Source organism: Procambarus clarkii, unplaced genomic scaffold, assembly GCF_040958095.1.
Source record: "Procambarus clarkii isolate CNS0578487 unplaced genomic scaffold, FALCON_Pclarkii_2.0 HiC_scaffold_122, whole genome shotgun sequence".
Taxonomy (NCBI): Eukaryota; Metazoa; Arthropoda; class Malacostraca; order Decapoda; family Cambaridae; genus Procambarus; species Procambarus clarkii.
In genome coordinates, this window is record NW_027189155.1 from 808,577 (window position 1) to 825,518 (window position 16,942).

The 16,942-nt window shown below is 43.3% G+C and overlaps 3 non-coding genes across 3 annotated transcripts; all 3 read right to left on the bottom strand.

The window, feature by feature from the left end:
* Nucleotides 1-245: 245 nt before the first annotated feature.
* Nucleotides 246-364, bottom strand: LOC138360814 (5S ribosomal RNA). The gene has a single exon (XR_011226674.1). It is a non-coding gene; the product is annotated as a 5S ribosomal RNA (ribosomal RNA).
* An 8,067-nt stretch (nt 365-8,431) lies between these two features.
* On the bottom strand, nt 8,432-8,550 carry LOC138360815 (5S ribosomal RNA). Its single transcript, XR_011226675.1, has one exon. It is a non-coding gene; the product is annotated as a 5S ribosomal RNA (ribosomal RNA).
* Nucleotides 8,551-16,580: 8,030 nt separating this feature from the next.
* LOC138360816 (5S ribosomal RNA) lies at nt 16,581-16,699 on the bottom strand. The gene has a single exon (XR_011226676.1). It is a non-coding gene; the product is annotated as a 5S ribosomal RNA (ribosomal RNA).
* Nucleotides 16,700-16,942: the final 243 nt, after the last annotated feature.

A 16,942-nucleotide genomic window follows, 5' to 3' on the forward strand; every position in this document is an offset into this window, starting at 1 on the left:
ATAATATATATATATATATATATATATATATATTATATATATATATAAAACAACATGTTTTGTTTTGGTTGTTTGTTTTTGTATAAAGCCTCACACACTATATTAAGCGAGTTTGTTTTAAACATGACATACATATTAATTCATTTTACCAGGCCTTATTCCACACAACTCCGTGAATTTCCCGTGGAGCCAGCCATTCAAACAAAAACAAACGAAACAAAACAAAACAAAACAAAAAACATTATTGCCAACAGCATTTGGTGTTCCCAGGCGGTCACCCATCCAAGTACTAACCAAACCCAACGTTGCTTAACTTCGCTGATCGGACGAGAAGCGGTGTTCTCAACGTGGTATGGCCGTTGGCATGAGACTGCCTACACATTGTGGCTAATAACCAACTCTTTTTAGTCATCACGGCAGGATACGGACCTTCTTGTGGTGTCTTAATGGTAATTGTATCCTAACATATTTTTGTCTCCTTGGCATGGATATTTAACATCGTTTATTCAGTCTTGGGTTTATGTTCTTTCGCCATTTACAGACATTTTACATCTACCTACTTCCTCAGCCTGCCCTGCCAATTTCTAATGAATTTGTGGATTTTCTTTTGTAATACATACATGTGTGTGCTCATCTGCTCTTCAGTTTTTATGATATTTGTCTCATCTGTCCTGCTTTATGATACTTTTACAAAGAACATGAACAAATGCTTCTATTTTAGAGAAGATATGGGATCCAGGTTTCGGAGCCGTAAAACCAACCGTTGTGATTGGTGGACGAGTTGCCAGGTTGCAGCTTCTGTACCGTGCCGGCACATAAATAGGTTCGGCTCAAGCGGCGGCAGCATCATTCCCCCGTGACTGTCTGAGCGTCTCTCATCACCTTGGTTATCTCATCATCATCATGGTAGAAGCAAAGCCTACCAAGAAGGCTGCGGCTGCTGCTGTGGTGGCCACCACCAGGAAACCTCGCGTCCAGGTTGCTCACCCGAAAACTAGTCAAATGGTTCTAGCCGCGGTCGCAGCACTCAAAGACCGTAAGGGCTCGTCTCTACAAGCAATCAAGAAGTACGTTGTTGCCAACAACAAAGTCGAGGCTGCCAAGATCGCCATTTACATCCGAAGATTTCTCAAGAAAGCAGTGGCTGACGGCATTCTTGTTCAGACCAAGGGAAGTGGAGCTAGTGGATCATTCAAGCTGGCCGTAGCAGAGAAGAGGGCCGTTCTAACTCCCAAGAAAGCCACCACAACCAAGAAACCATCTACAGCAGCAAAGAAGGCCGTGGTAACTCCCAAGAAAGCCGCCACAAGCAACAAACCACCTACAGCCTTGAAAAAGAAGCAGCAGCAGCAGCTTGTTGTTGGGAACAAAAAGCCCAAAATAAAGAGAGCTTCAAAATCTCCCAAACCACCCAAGGCAAAGAAAGCTGTCAAGAAAACAACAAAGGCAAAATAAACGATGACATGCAAGCAGCATGAATACACATGACAATAAACATCCAGGCCTCCCCCCTCAGTGGAGGGGCCTCATATGATTCCAAAAAGAGTTTAGTTTTGTAGACAAATAAATCATTACTTTTGGGGTAGATTTACTCTGTATATTATATATATATATATATATATATATATATATATATATATATATATATATATATATATATATATATATATATATTTATATATACACATGGGTGAGGTGATATGGTACCAAAGTTTTGGGTAAGGTGATTGACATTTACACAAGATAAAACACGAACCAATGGGAATAAAAACATAAGAATGGAAGTAACTGCAGAAGGCCTATTGGCCCATAACACAAGCACTTCCTCTTGATGCTTCTATATTGGTTCGGAGTCTTGAAGCTATAATATATATATATATATATATATATATATATATATATATATATATATATTATTATATATATATATATATATATATATATATATATATATAATATATATATATATATATTATATATATATATATATAATTATATAATATATATATATATATATGCACACAAAACTAAATAGTCTTGTTAGACAAATTGCCCCTATTAGAGGCAAGTTGACTAACAAGCCGAATGACTGCAATTGTTTTGAATTTGAGTTAAATCTAACATAGAAATGTAATCAAACCTAACCTAACCTATGCTAACCCAAGCTAAGCTAACCTAACCTAACCTAAGCTAACCCAAGCTAAGCTAAGCTAACCTAACCTAACCTAACCTAACCTAAGCTAACCTAACCTAACCTAACCTAACCTAACCTAACCTAACCTAACCTAACCCAGCAATTCATGATCTTAATATAATACTGTTAATTGGATAAACCAATTTGGAAAGAAATGTTCGAAAATAACAAAATTAACTGTGCTTGTTAGGAAAATTGGGCCTTGCATACTTGTCCCAATAGTGTGGTTCTCGCTTTTAGGTACGACATAAACGTATACCTAAGTTGAGAGAGAAAAAGATTCGCACTCAAACATGCATATCGATTGCCAGTCCTGAATTCTGGGTAGATATTCGTGTCCTCCCTTTTCATTTACCATCATTTGGATACTATCAAAACAGCTCTGAGAAGGATAAAATGAATAAAACGGGTAGCTCACTCATGTAAAAAGGAAGAGTTGGGAAAGATCTCTCTCTCTCTCTCTCTCTCTCTCCCCCTCACCCCCCACCAATGATCCTGCTCTGCTAGTATATAACGTAACAAACCTTCCCCCCCCCCCTCCCTCCCCAATCAGAGTCCCTTTAAGCATGCGAGGATAAAAAATAGATTTCATAAGACCCAATGTGCTAGCTGATATCAAAACAATTTATGTTATCGTCTATTAAGCCCTTCAGTAAAAAAGTATAGGGACCTAATTAGGTCCCGTTTTGAGGTGGTGGTGGGTGGAATCGATGGATTAGCCAAGCTCTTATCCGCCGAATCCGTAGAGGGTACGACCCTGGCGCTTCAGAGCGTACACCACGTCCATAGCAGTGACGGTCTTCCTCTTGGCGTGTTCCGTGTAGGTTACAGCATCACGGATGACGTTCTCGAGGAACACCTTCAGGACGCCACGGGTCTCTTCGTAGATGAGACCCGAAATACGCTTCACGCCGCCACGACGAGCTAAGCGACGAATAGCGGGCTTGGTGATGCCCTGGATGTTGTCACGTAGCACCTTACGATGACGCTTGGCGCCACCCTTTCCGAGTCCCTTGCCTCCCTTGCCGCGTCCAGTCATGGTGTTGAAGTTGTGTGAATCGAATTGACGAATGCCCGCACGATTTCCCGACTATATCCCATCAAGCGGACGTACTAGTAGCATTGCAACTCCTGCCTGCCCTTACTTTACGCTTGTGGTCGAGTAGACACGGCTTTCTCACAACGCTTTCAAAACTGCAGTTGCCTACTCGTCTGTTTCACGTCCCTGTGAAATGACTTTTGCACAAATCCAAAAAATAGAGCAAAATCAGCGATAATAGTGATTGAGGTGAGCCGCCTGTTGGCTGCAGCCAGAGGAAGGAGGGGAGGGGCAACGGGGTGACGTAGGCGAGTCGAGCAGCCAATGGCGCTCGAGCAAGCGCCTCGAGACGGCGTATATAAGCAAAAATTTTTCGGCGCCGGCCATCACAAACCACAGTTGTTCACCATGGCTCGCACCAAGCAGACTGCTCGCAAGTCCACGGGAGGCAAGGCTCCTCGTAAGCAGCTGGCCACCAAGGCAGCACGCAAGTCTGCTCCTGCCACAGGGGGTGTGAAGAAGCCTCACCGTTACAGGCCCGGAACGGTCGCCCTGCGTGAGATCCGTCGTTACCAGAAGAGCACCGAGTTGCTCATCAGGAAACTTCCCTTCCAGCGTCTGGTGCGCGAGATTGCCCAGGACTTCAAGACCGATCTTCGCTTCCAGTCGTCTGCCGTCATGGCTTTACAGGAGGCATCCGAGGCTTACCTGGTCGGTCTCTTCGAGGACACTAACCTCTGTGCCATCCACGCCAAGCGTGTCACCATCATGCCAAAGGACATTCAGCTTGCTCGCCGTATCCGTGGAGAGCGTGCATAAGCTAAATCGACCACCCTAGTATACACCAAACTCGGCCCTTCTCAGGGCCAAAATATCCTTCTAAGGAGATTTCAGACATTCCTAGCATAATTTAGGTGTCATACATACATGTGATATCAATAAATCAAGTCATTTGTAGTACAACCTGTTCTCTTACAAACAAAACGCCGTCGCTTTTCACTCTTATGCACTGTCAAGGATCACCCCCCCCCCCCCCCCCCCAAAATAAAAATTGTCATACTGTACTAGAAATAAAAGCAGCTTGTATAAGTGACATATACTGTCCAGTCCTGTTTTATTCTGTTTTCGGTCCTCTGGCTTAATCTGTTAAGTTAGGAGATGACATTTTAAATTAACCGTTTTCTTGACATTTTCAAACCTAAGAGGGTGGCCTGCATAGTAATCCTAATGTGGAACATAACAATGAATCTCTAATCTCTAGAAAAAAAGATACCGAGTGCTTATATGTGTTGAGAGAGAGAGAAAGCGAGAGAGAGAGAGAGAGAGAGAGAGAGAGAGAGAGAGAGAGAGAGAGAGAGAGAGAGAGAGACACAGACAGACAGACAGAAGACAAACAGACAGACAGACAGGACAGACAGACAGACAGACAGACAGGACAGACAGACGACAGACAGGACAGACAGGCAGGACAGCAGACAGACAGACAGGACAGAACAGACAACTGAGAGAGAGAAACACACACAGACAGTTTCATAAATATTCTCATTTTATAGCCTATTTGCTTTCAGTGACAGAGGTTTTTGTTATAATAGTATTGGTGTCTAACACTCACAATCTCTTTAGAAATTAAAGTGTGGCTCCAATGGAGCCGAGTTGTTGGTTGAGGCCAAGCCACCCCACAGGCAGTAAGTAAAGCCGTTTACTTGGAGAGGTGTACTTGGTGACGGCCCTTAGTGCCCTCAAGAGACGGCGTGCTTGGCCAGTTCTCCGGGCAACAGGAGCCTTACAGCCGTCCTGGATCTCCCGACTGGTAATGGTGGACGCTTGTTGTAGTGGGCCAGGCGAGAAGCCTCGGCGGCGATGCGCTCGAAGATGTCGTTCACGAACGAGTTCATGATCGACATGGCTTTGGAAGAGATACAGTGTCGGTGTGACCTGCTTCAGCACTTTGTAGATGTAGATGCTGTAGCTCTCCTTCCTCCTGCGCTTCTTTTTCTTATCGCCCTTGGCAATGGCCTTCTGGGCCTTTCCGGCCTTCTTGGCAGCCTTTCCAGATGCCTTGGGTGGCATGATGATGCTCGTGCTGGCTGGCGTTGGCGATACAATAATGAACTTTTGCGCGAGGCGAGCTTTCCTTTATATCCCGCTCGCGACTCAGCTCAGAGCGGGTCGCGTGGCGGAGCGCCGCTGATTGGTCAGTGGCGGGCTCCCTTGATCCTGAGCGGGGTATATAACACGAAGCTCGATCTGCGGGGCGGCATAAAAACACCACAAACCCACAACAGCAGCAGCAATGTCAGGACGCGGCAAGGGAGGCAAAGTGAAGGGCAGTCAAAGTCTCGCTCCAGCAGGGCCGGACTTCAGTTCCCCGTGGGCAGAATTCACCGTCTGCTGCGTAAGGGCAACTACGCCGAACGCGTCGGTGCTGGCGCTCCTGTCTACCTGGCAGCCGTCATGGAATACCTCGCTGCCGAAGTTCTGGAGCTCGCCGGTAACGCCGCACGTGACAACAAGAAGACCCGTATCATCCCACGTCACTTGCAGTTGGCCATCCGCAACGACGAAGAACTCAACAAACTTCTGTCTGGCGTAACCATTGCACAGGGAGGTGTTCTTCCAAACATTCAGGCAGTTCTTTTGCCAAAGAAGACAGAGAAGAAGTAAGCACTTCTGCCACCCACCACGACAAATACCATAACCAGGCTCCATCCGGAGCCACACACACTTTAATAGAGAGATTCAAGTAGACAATCAACTTTCAAACATTAATAATAACATTTATATTGATTTCATTTGGAATGTGTACATAACAAACAAACAAACAAAACAAAATTATAGGGGATATTCAGCATCACTTGGAATATTAACCAATCATATAAATCCAATATATATTTTATATTTTACTTTAAGCGAGGAATTCATATTCTATTAATTTTTAATCATACAAATGAACAAAAGCAATTCTTCACTAGACGTAATGAATGAATAAATGATCAAGGTTTTAATGTGTTTCATGAATATATATATATATATATATATATATATATATATATATATATAATATATATATATATATATATATATATATATATTATATATATATATATATTAATACTTGTGAACCAGAATATGTTTGAGCAGCAGCGATCGTGCCTGCCATTGGCCGAAGTGCAACAATTCAAATAATTTAAAGGGCCTGCTCGGGTATATAAGAGAGGCTGGGAGACTGGGGCCGGTGGTGGGTGATGGGTGATGAGTGATGGTGTGGTGTGGTATGGTGTTGTTAAGAGTTGATTTACGGCCAGCCAGCCAGCTGCAGCCAAGGCAGGGCAGGGCAGGGCAAGGCAGGGCAAGGCAAGGCAAGGCAAGGCAAGGCAAGGCAAGGCAAGGCAATAACAGAACAGGACAGGACAGGACAGGCAAGGCAAGGCAAGGCAAGCAGGCGGGCGGGCAGGCGGGCGGGCGGGCGGGCGGCCAGCCAGCCAGCCAGCAGGCAGGCAGGCAGGCAGGCAGGCAGGCAGCCAGCCAGCCAGCCAGCCAGCCAGCCAGCCAGCCAGCCAGCCAGCCAGCCAGCCAGCCAGCCAGCCACTCCCACTTTGTATTTATATGCATTCAATTTATATTCAAACATTATATATGTTAAGGGCCTAGTTTTAGTGTTTATTTTAAAAATGACAAACATCGAGTCGTTTTACCAGTCCTTTAGCGTTAACAGTGATGCATTTTAAAACTGAACAGAAATCACCTTTTCTGGATATATCAAATATCGAATCCGCTTAATGTGCCTACAATTCAATCATTCAAAAAATACATAATTTACATCATGCCTTTTCATAGAACAGACAATAAGATTTGAGACAATAAGAACTTTACTTTTATAACTAAAGTTGCACAATTATACCAACTCTATGGTGGCTGGGTGGTAAGGTGTGTGGCTGGTGTTTTGGAAGTCGCGAGTTCAAACGACCCAATGGGAGTACTTTTTTTTTTTGCCATACAATCTTCCTAATACTATTATGTAGGTGTGTGTGTGTGTGTGTGTTTTTATTCATTCTTTGGTTTTATAGATGACATACATATTGACTCCTTTTACCGGTCCTTAATTAGGCTCTGGGGAAGCAATGGTGGTGGTGCATTTAAAACTAAACCAAAAATCACCAGTTCTGGACGCGTCAAATATCATATCCGCTTAATGTGTCTACAACCTAATTACTTAAAACTACACTATTTAATTCATTCATATCATGTGCATATTGGTCATTATGCTCATACAACCGACATCAAAATTTATTTTCATTATTAGAATCATACATTTCATCAAGTAATACAGATACAAAGAGATTTTCTTTCTGAGAAGACCGTTAGTATTGGCTGGCTGGCAGGCAGGCAGGCATTTGAGGGTTATTATTTCGCCTGTTGATTGGGGGGAGGGTTGATGTGTTAGGGGGTTTTCGGTTAGGTGTGGTGGTGGTGATTGGTGGTGATTGGTGGTGATTGGTGGTGGTGGTGATTGGTGGTGAGTAGTGGTGGTGGTGGTGAGTAGTGGTGGTGGTGGTGGTGGTGGTGGTGGTAGTAGGTGGGAGGGGGGGGGGGGGGGGAAGGGGACTGATGGTCTGTGGATTCCTTCTCCGTACCCCTTACATATAAGCAAAAACATGCCTTCCTGTGGGTATAGAAACATTAACACAAATTATATATGTAACTGATATTGTAGCCTTTTAAACAGAAAAGATTTGTACATACAAATACTTTTAAATTATCATTTATTTGTGGAAATGGCATTTACGTCATTAAATTGATACCTCAGCATCAAGCTTGTGTCCTGCAGCTGTGGTCCAGTGGTAAAGTGTATATAAGTGATGCGTATTCTTGGAGTTGCGAGTTCAAACCCGGATTAAGCTATATATATATATATATATATATATATATATATATATATATATATATATATATATATATATATATATATATATATATATATATATATATATATATATATAAAACAACATGTTTTGTTTTGGTTGTTTGTTTTTGTATAAAGCCTCACACACTATATTAAGCGAGTTTGTTTTAAACATGACATACATATTAATTCATTTTACCAGGCCTTATTCCACACAACTCCGTGAATTTCCCGTGGAGCCAGCCATTCAAACAAAAACAAACGAAACAAAACAAAACAAAACAAAAAACATTATTGCCAACAGCATTTGGTGTTCCCAGGCGGTCACCCATCCAAGTACTAACCAAACCCAACGTTGCTTAACTTCGCTGATCGGACGAGAAGCGGTGTTCTCAACGTGGTATGGCCGTTGGCATGAGACTGCCTACACATTGTGGCTAATAACCAACTCTTTTTAGTCATCACGGCAGGATACGGACCTTCTTGTGGTGTCTTAATGGTAATTGTATCCTAACATATTTTTGTCTCCTTGGCATGGATATTTAACATCGTTTATTCAGTCTTGGGTTTATGTTCTTTCGCCATTTACAGACATTTTACATCTACCTACTTCCTCAGCCTGCCCTGCCAATTTCTAATGAATTTGTGGATTTTCTTTTGTAATACATACATGTGTGTGCTCATCTGCTCTTCAGTTTTTATGATATTTGTCTCATCTGTCCTGCTTTATGATACTTTTACAAAGAACATGAACAAATGCTTCTATTTTAGAGAAGATATGGGATCCAGGTTTCGGAGCCGTAAAACCAACCGTTGTGATTGGTGGACGAGTTGCCAGGTTGCAGCTTCTGTACCGTGCCGGCACATAAATAGGTTCGGCTCAAGCGGCGGCAGCATCATTCCCCCGTGACTGTCTGAGCGTCTCTCATCACCTTGGTTATCTCATCATCATCATGGTAGAAGCAAAGCCTACCAAGAAGGCTGCGGCTGCTGCTGTGGTGGCCACCACCAGGAAACCTCGCGTCCAGGTTGCTCACCCGAAAACTAGTCAAATGGTTCTAGCCGCGGTCGCAGCACTCAAAGACCGTAAGGGCTCGTCTCTACAAGCAATCAAGAAGTACGTTGTTGCCAACAACAAAGTCGAGGCTGCCAAGATCGCCATTTACATCCGAAGATTTCTCAAGAAAGCAGTGGCTGACGGCATTCTTGTTCAGACCAAGGGAAGTGGAGCTAGTGGATCATTCAAGCTGGCCGTAGCAGAGAAGAGGGCCGTTCTAACTCCCAAGAAAGCCACCACAACCAAGAAACCATCTACAGCAGCAAAGAAGGCCGTGGTAACTCCCAAGAAAGCCGCCACAAGCAACAAACCACCTACAGCCTTGAAAAAGAAGCAGCAGCAGCAGCTTGTTGTTGGGAACAAAAAGCCCAAAATAAAGAGAGCTTCAAAATCTCCCAAACCACCCAAGGCAAAGAAAGCTGTCAAGAAAACAACAAAGGCAAAATAAACGATGACATGCAAGCAGCATGAATACACATGACAATAAACATCCAGGCCTCCCCCCTCAGTGGAGGGGCCTCATATGATTCCAAAAAGAGTTTAGTTTTGTAGACAAATAAATCATTACTTTTGGGGTAGATTTACTCTGTATATTATATATATATATATATATATATATATATATATATATATATATATATATATATATATATATATATATATATATATTTATATATACACATGGGTGAGGTGATATGGTACCAAAGTTTTGGGTAAGGTGATTGACATTTACACAAGATAAAACACGAACCAATGGGAATAAAAACATAAGAATGGAAGTAACTGCAGAAGGCCTATTGGCCCATAACACAAGCACTTCCTCTTGATGCTTCTATATTGGTTCGGAGTCTTGAAGCTATATATATATATATATATATATATATATATATATATATATATATATATATATATATATATATATATATATATATATATATAATATATATATATATATATATATATATATATATATATATATATATATATATATATATATATGCACACAAAACTAAATAGTCTTGTTAGACAAATTGCCCCTATTAGAGGCAAGTTGACTAACAAGCCGAATGACTGCAATTGTTTTGAATTTGAGTTAAATCTAACATAGAAATGTAATCAAACCTAACCTAACCTATGCTAACCCAAGCTAAGCTAACCTAACCTAACCTAAGCTAACCCAAGCTAAGCTAAGCTAACCTAACCTAACCTAACCTAACCTAAGCTAACCTAACCTAACCTAACCTAACCTAACCTAACCTAACCTAACCTAACCCAGCAATTCATGATCTTAATATAATACTGTTAATTGGATAAACCAATTTGGAAAGAAATGTTCGAAAATAACAAAATTAACTGTGCTTGTTAGGAAAATTGGGCCTTGCATACTTGTCCCAATAGTGTGGTTCTCGCTTTTAGGTACGACATAAACGTATACCTAAGTTGAGAGAGAAAAAGATTCGCACTCAAACATGCATATCGATTGCCAGTCCTGAATTCTGGGTAGATATTCGTGTCCTCCCTTTTCATTTACCATCATTTGGATACTATCAAAACAGCTCTGAGAAGGATAAAATGAATAAAACGGGTAGCTCACTCATGTAAAAAGGAAGAGTTGGGAAAGATCTCTCTCTCTCTCTCTCTCTCTCTCCCCCTCACCCCCCACCAATGATCCTGCTCTGCTAGTATATAACGTAACAAACCTTCCCCCCCCCCCCTCCCTCCCCAATCAGAGTCCCTTTAAGCATGCGAGGATAAAAAATAGATTTCATAAGACCCAATGTGCTAGCTGATATCAAAACAATTTATGTTATCGTCTATTAAGCCCTTCAGTAAAAAAGTATAGGGACCTAATTAGGTCCCGTTTTGAGGTGGTGGTGGGTGGAATCGATGGATTAGCCAAGCTCTTATCCGCCGAATCCGTAGAGGGTACGACCCTGGCGCTTCAGAGCGTACACCACGTCCATAGCAGTGACGGTCTTCCTCTTGGCGTGTTCCGTGTAGGTTACAGCATCACGGATGACGTTCTCGAGGAACACCTTCAGGACGCCACGGGTCTCTTCGTAGATGAGACCCGAAATACGCTTCACGCCGCCACGACGAGCTAAGCGACGAATAGCGGGCTTGGTGATGCCCTGGATGTTGTCACGTAGCACCTTACGATGACGCTTGGCGCCACCCTTTCCGAGTCCCTTGCCTCCCTTGCCGCGTCCAGTCATGGTGTTGAAGTTGTGTGAATCGAATTGACGAATGCCCGCACGATTTCCCGACTATATCCCATCAAGCGGACGTACTAGTAGCATTGCAACTCCTGCCTGCCCTTACTTTACGCTTGTGGTCGAGTAGACACGGCTTTCTCACAACGCTTTCAAAACTGCAGTTGCCTACTCGTCTGTTTCACGTCCCTGTGAAATGACTTTTGCACAAATCCAAAAAATAGAGCAAAATCAGCGATAATAGTGATTGAGGTGAGCCGCCTGTTGGCTGCAGCCAGAGGAAGGAGGGGAGGGGCAACGGGGTGACGTAGGCGAGTCGAGCAGCCAATGGCGCTCGAGCAAGCGCCTCGAGACGGCGTATATAAGCAAAAATTTTTCGGCGCCGGCCATCACAAACCACAGTTGTTCACCATGGCTCGCACCAAGCAGACTGCTCGCAAGTCCACGGGAGGCAAGGCTCCTCGTAAGCAGCTGGCCACCAAGGCAGCACGCAAGTCTGCTCCTGCCACAGGGGGTGTGAAGAAGCCTCACCGTTACAGGCCCGGAACGGTCGCCCTGCGTGAGATCCGTCGTTACCAGAAGAGCACCGAGTTGCTCATCAGGAAACTTCCCTTCCAGCGTCTGGTGCGCGAGATTGCCCAGGACTTCAAGACCGATCTTCGCTTCCAGTCGTCTGCCGTCATGGCTTTACAGGAGGCATCCGAGGCTTACCTGGTCGGTCTCTTCGAGGACACTAACCTCTGTGCCATCCACGCCAAGCGTGTCACCATCATGCCAAAGGACATTCAGCTTGCTCGCCGTATCCGTGGAGAGCGTGCATAAGCTAAATCGACCACCCTAGTATACACCAAACTCGGCCCTTCTCAGGGCCAAAATATCCTTCTAAGGAGATTTCAGACATTCCTAGCATAATTTAGGTGTCATACATACATGTGATATCAATAAATCAAGTCATTTGTAGTACAACCTGTTCTCTTACAAACAAAACGCCGTCGCTTTTCACTCTTATGCACTGTCAAGGATCACCCCCCCCCCCCCCCCCCCAAAATAAAAATTGTCATACTGTACTAGAAATAAAAGCAGCTTGTATAAGTGACATATACTGTCCAGTCCTGTTTTATTCTGTTTTCGGTCCTCTGGCTTAATCTGTTAAGTTAGGAGATGACATTTTAAATTAACCGTTTTCTTGACATTTTCAAACCTAAGAGGGTGGCCTGCATAGTAATCCTAATGTGGAACATAACAATGAATCTCTAATCTCTAGAAAAAAGATACCGAGTGCTTATATGTGTTGAGAGAGAGAGAGAGAGAGAGAGAGAGAGAGAGAGAGAGAGAGAGAGAGAGAGAGAGACACACAGACAGACAGACAAGACAGACAAGACAGACAGACAGACAGGCAGGCAGGCAGGCAGGCAGGCAGACAGACAGACAGACAGACAGACAGACAGACAGACAGACAGACACTGAGAGAGAGAAACACACACAGACAGTTTCATAAATATTCTCATTTTATAGCTATTTGCTTTCAGTGACAGAGGTTTTTGTTATAATAGTATTGGTGTCTAACACTCACAATCTCTTTAGAAATTAAAGTGTGGCTCCAATGGAGCCGAGTTTGTTGGTTTGAGGCCAAGCCACCACCACAGGGCAGTAAGTAAGCCGTTTACTTGGAGGAGGTGTACTTGGTGACGGCCTTAGTGCCCTCAGAGACGGCGTGCTTGGCCAGTTCTCCGGGCAACAGGAGCCTTACAGCCGTCTGGATCTCCCGACTGGTAATGGTGGAACGCTTGTTGTAGTGGGCCAGGCGAGAAGCCTCGGCGGCGATGCGCTCGAAGATGTCGTTCACGAACGAGTTCATGATCGACATGGCTTTGGAAGAGATACCAGTGTCGGGGTGGACCTGCTTCAGCACTTTGTAGATGTAGATGCTGTAGCTCTCCTTCCTCCTGCGCTTCTTTTTCTTATCGCCCTTGGCAATGGCCTTCTGGGCCTTTCCGGCCTTCTTGGCAGCCTTTCCAGATGCCTTGGGTGGCATGATGATGCTCGTGCTGGCTGGCGTTGCGATACAATAATGAACTTTTGCGCGAGGCGAGCTTTCCTTTTATATCCCGCTCGCGACTCAGCTCAGAGCGGGTCGCGTGGCGGAGCGCGCTGATTGGTCAGTGGCGGGCTCCCTTGATCCTGAGCGGGGTATATAACACGAAGCTCGATCTGCGGGGCGGCATAAAACACCACAAACCCACAACAGCAGCAGCAATGTCAGGACGCGGCAAGGGAGGCAAAGTGAAGGGCAAGTCAAAGTCTCGCTCCAGCAGGGCCGGACTTCAGTTCCCCGTGGGCAGAATTCACCGTCTGCTGCGTAAGGGCAACTACGCCGAACGCGTCGGTGCTGGCGCTCCTGTCTACCTGGCAGCCGTCATGGAATACCTCGCTGCCGAAGTTCTGGAGCTCGCCGGTAACGCCGCACGTGACAACAAGAAGACCCGTATCATCCCACGTCACTTGCAGTTGGCCATCCGCAACGACGAAGAACTCAACAAACTTCTGTCTGGCGTAACCATTGCACAGGGAGGTGTTCTTCCAAACATTCAGGCAGTTCTTTTGCCAAAGAAGACAGAGAAGAAGTAAGCACTTCTGCCACCCACCACGACAAATACCATAACCAGGCTCCATCCGGAGCCACACACACTTTAATAGAGAGATTCAAGTAGACAATCAACTTTCAAACATTAATAATAACATTTATATTGATTTCATTTGGAATGTGTACATAACAAACAAACAAACAAAACAAAATTATAGGGGATATTCAGCATCACTTGGAATATTAACCAATCATATAAATCCAATATATATTTTATATTTTACTTTAAGCGAGGAATTCATATTCTATTAATTTTTAATCATACAAATGAACAAAAGCAATTCTTCACTAGACGTAATGAATGAATAAATGATCAAGGTTTTAATGTGTTTCATGAATATATATATATATATATATATATATATATATATATATATATATATATATATATATATATATATATATATATATATATATATATATATTAATACTTGTGAACCAGAATATGTTTGAGCAGCAGCGATCGTGCCTGCCATTGGCCGAAGTGCAACAATTCAAATAATTTAAAGGGCCTGCTCGGGTATATAAGAGAGGCTGGGAGACTGGGGCCGGTGGTGGGTGATGGGTGATGAGTGATGGTGTGGTGTGGTATGGTGTTGTTAAGAGTTGATTTACGGCCAGCCAGCCAGCTGCAGCCAAGGCAGGGCAGGGCAGGGCAAGGCAGGGCAAGGCAAGGCAAGGCAAGGCAAGGCAAGGCAAGGCAAGGCAAGGCAATAACAGAACAGGACAGGACAGGACAGGCAAGGCAAGGCAAGGCAAGCAGGCGGGCGGGCAGGCGGGCGGGCGGGCGGGCGGCCAGCCAGCCAGCCAGCCAGGCAGGCAGGCAGGCAGGCAGGCAGGCAGGCAGCCAGCCAGCCAGCCAGCCAGCCAGCCAGCCAGCCAGCCAGCCAGCCAGCCAGCCAGCCAGCCAGCCACTCCCACTTTGTATTTATATGCATTCAATTTATATTCAAACATTATATATGTTAAGGGCCTAGTTTTAGTGTTTATTTTAAAAATGACAAACATCGAGTCGTTTTACCAGTCCTTTAGCGTTAACAGTGATGCATTTTAAAACTGAACAGAAATCACCTTTTCTGGATATATCAAATATCGAATCCGCTTAATGTGCCTACAATTCAATCATTCAAAAAATACATAATTTACATCATGCCTTTTCATAGAACAGACAATAAGATTTGAGACAATAAGAACTTTACTTTTATAACTAAAGTTGCACAATTATACCAACTCTATGGTGGCTGGGTGGTAAGGTGTGTGGCTGGTGTTTTGGAAGTCGCGAGTTCAAACGACCCAATGGGAGTACTTTTTTTTTTTGCCATACAATCTTCCTAATACTATTATGTAGGTGTGTGTGTGTGTGTGTTTTTATTCATTCTTTGGTTTTATAGATGACATACATATTGACTCCTTTTACCGGTCCTTAATTAGGCTCTGGGGAAGCAATGGTGGTGGTGCATTTAAAACTAAACCAAAAATCACCAGTTCTGGACGCGTCAAATATCATATCCGCTTAATGTGTCTACAACCTAATTACTTAAAACTACACTATTTAATTCATTCATATCATGTGCATATTGGTCATTATGCTCATACAACCGACATCAAAATTTATTTTCATTATTAGAATCATACATTTCATCAAGTAATACAGATACAAAGAGATTTTCTTTCTGAGAAGACCGTTAGTATTGGCTGGCTGGCAGGCAGGCAGGCATTTGAGGGTTATTATTTCGCCTGTTGATTGGGGGGAGGGTTGATGTGTTAGGGGGTTTTCGGTTAGGTGTGGTGGTGGTGATTGGTGGTGATTGGTGGTGATTGGTGGTGGTGGTGATTGGTGGTGAGTAGTGGTGGTGGTGGTGAGTAGTGGTGGTGGTGGTGGTGGTGGTGGTGGTAGTAGGTGGGAGGGGGGGGGGGGGGGGGGAAGGGGACTGATGGTCTGTGGATTCCTTCTCCGTACCCCTTACATATAAGCAAAAACATGCCTTCCTGTGGGTATAGAAACATTAACACAAATTATATATGTAACTGATATTGTAGCCTTTTAAACAGAAAAGATTTGTACATACAAATACTTTTAAATTATCATTTATTTGTGGAAATGGCATTTACGTCATTAAATTGATACCTCAGCATCAAGCTTGTGTCCTGCAGCTGTGGTCCAGTGGTAAAGTGTATATAAGTGATGCGTATTCTTGGAGTTGCGAGTTCAAACCCGGATTAAGCTATATATATATATATATATATATATATATATATATATATATATATATATATATATATATATATTATATATATATATTATATATATATAATTATATATATATATATAAAACAACATGTTTTGTTTTGGTTGTTTGTTTTTGTATAAAGCCTCACACACTATATTAAGCGAGTTTGTTTTAAACATGACATACATATTAATTCATTTTACCAGGCCTTATTCCACACAACTCCGTGAATTTCCCGTGGAGCCAGCCATTCAAACAAAAACAAACGAAACAAAACAAAACAAAACAAAAAACATTATTGCCAACAGCATTTGGTGTTCCCAGGCGGTCACCCATCCAAGTACTAACCAAACCCAACGTTGCTTAACTTCGCTGATCGGACGAGAAGCGGTGTTCTCAACGTGGTATGGCCGTTGGCATGAGACTGCCTACACATTGTGGCTAATAACCAACTCTTTTTAGTCATCACGGCAGGATACGGACCTTCTTGTGGTGTCTTAATGGTAATTGTATCCTAACATATTTTTGTCTCCTTGGCATGGATATTTAACATCGTTTATTCAGTCTTGGGTTTATGTTCTTTCGCCATTTACAGACATTTTACATCTACCTACTTCCTCAGCCTGCCCTGCCAATTTCTAATGAATTTGTGGATTTTCTT